Raw genomic sequence first — 2,548 nt, 5'->3', positions numbered from 1 at the left:
CAGCTGAGAGCGAGCACGATGAAGCACTAAAAATGAAGCAGATCTCTGAGAGTATGAACAGGGAGTCTGGAGAGAAACTAGAGTTCAAACCACAGACTGAGAGATGAACACCCACAGACTTTTAAAAAAATGTCTTTCTCTCAGGTTTTGAGTTGAGTCTAATACAGGCTTGCTTGAGGGGTTGGCTGTGGTCTTGAGATGTCACCACAGCGCTCTTAGAGGCGGGTGGGAACATTTCAACCCACTCTGGAGAAGGTTCATGTTGGGTGTCACTCTTGGTTTGACTCTCATTTTACATGCATATATTAATGTAATTTTTTTTAACGTAGGAGTTGGTCAAAGTTCAGTGCAGTGGTAGCATCCGTGGGCTTAAAAGAAGTCATTTAGGTTCTTCCAAGTCTCCTTCACATCACAGATTGAGCCTTTAAACAACAATCAAACAACTCCAGCACAGCCAAAGCGACTAAAAATGGACTGAAGACAGAAACAAACGCAGAAAAACATCAAGCGATAATCCAGCAACAAAACATTTATAGGCAACAAGATGATGTAAATGTTCTCCTGCCACCCTGCCACAAACGGTATTCAAGTTTCCATTTAGTCATTAGAGTAGTACTTGCATAACAACTGAAGGTGTCGGCAGCTCGAAAAAACCACCGCGAGAAAAAAAAAAAAAAAGCCAAGAACCAAGGCAACGACAGATGAGTACAAACGTGTAGGAGCAGAATAAATACTGACGACGTGGAGCTCCGTCTACGACAACACAAACGGGAAGTGGACGCCATGCGGGGTGTGAAGGGGAGGGAGAGGAAGCTGACGGAGAGGCAGAGATCCCTGCATCATCCCTCAGGACAACACATTATTTTCCTTTTTCTATTGAGAGGCACATAGAAGGCAAGTTACAGTTCAGAAGCGTTTTACGTGTTTGAGCCAAGGAGAAGAAGACGACAGGAACACACACACACACACACACACACACGCACACACACACACACACACTCTCACGCACGCACACACACAGATAGTCTCTTATGGATCGGTCAAGTCTTCAGAGGGAGATCAGCAGTCGTAATAAATAAGAGAAACTGCAGTAAATATGTCAGGGGGAAAAAACAAAACAAACAAACCTGGATCTAAATAATAACAACAATAATTAATATAATATTAACAATAATAATAATAATAATAATAATAATAATAGTAATAGTAATAATATCCAGTTCTTCTCATGTGGAACATGGAGTGGAGAGGGTTGTGATTGGCTCAGTACACACAACAAGGAGAATTATGGGCAATCTTCTCCCATGACTGACCACAACGTCAACACACACACCTCACTTTAGTGCGTGTGTGTGTGTGTCAGGTAGGGCTGCGGGAATTCAATCTCAATTTCACCTCGTTAACTACCTCTGTGCAGTCTCATTACAGTCGTGTGCTAGCATCAAACCACACAGACAGAATCAGGTGTCGCAGCGATTAACTGCAGGGTTGTGCGGTTGTGAGTGTTTGTCCGTGGCATGTTTGTGCGACAACAAAGAAGCGTGCTGATCCTACTGGTGATTATCTGCACCGATAGGTTAAAAAATAATAGTTAACAACTAGGATGTGAGACGTATCATTACGCGACTAGCCACTGCAACGTGAAGTCAGGTTGAATTTCTCCAAAGTTTGTGTTTCAGCTTTTTCGCTGCAGCCGGTGGCGTTTTCTTTCTGCGCCCTCTGCAACGCCTTGTTCGGTCTGAATGGGGCCAGGAGCATTTATCAGGCATGCGTACAGTGCATTCAGAACATGCATCTCAGTTGGGGTTCTTGCCGCCGTTTGCGACACACGACCTCTTGCCTGCTTAACCAACAGTTTGTAAGACTAGGATAGAGACGCATGCCCGAAGCATGAAGATCACAACGCTGACCGTTTGTTGAAGGAATGAAAGAGGGAGGCTGTGTTCACACGGCTGAACATATCTGCCACTGGTGGAGAACCGTTCTCCATCTTAGACGTGATAAACAGCATGTTAGGGCCCGTTAATCAGAGTATGCACTGCTGCATGTAAATGAATAATCATTTCATATATACGTCATGTAAACGTTGTCATTCCTGTGATTACACTGAAAGGAAAACATTTCTGTCCAAAACTTTTAACTCCGTCTGACCGGGCCTCGACACAGTGACAGAAAAGCAAAAGCAAATAAATAACGAGTCAGAACCGAGGAAACCGATGCATCCGACCGACGCTCTGACAAAAGCATTTGAAAACTAGCCTCTCGTCGGCTAAACATATAAATTGCATCGGAACCCCCCGAGAACTACGTAAAAATCCTGCCACAACATAAATAACCCAAACTTCTTTCAGATCAACTGATGAGACTGCAGAGGAAACTTTTCACTCATCATCTCAGCTCCCAAAAAAAATGTCTAATTTCATCCAAAAATCGTGCAGCCCTACAAACACACACACACACACACACATCATGCACCAGCTCACACACAAACACACCTACACACACACTCACAGGCAGCCAGGGCCCAAACCGTGTAGTAGACCTCTGC

Source organism: Pagrus major, chromosome 20, assembly GCF_040436345.1.
Source record: "Pagrus major chromosome 20, Pma_NU_1.0".
NCBI classification, from domain to species: domain Eukaryota; kingdom Metazoa; phylum Chordata; class Actinopteri; order Spariformes; family Sparidae; genus Pagrus; species Pagrus major.
The sequence above is the reverse complement of the archived record's forward strand: the minus strand, read 5'-3'. Positions refer to the sequence as shown.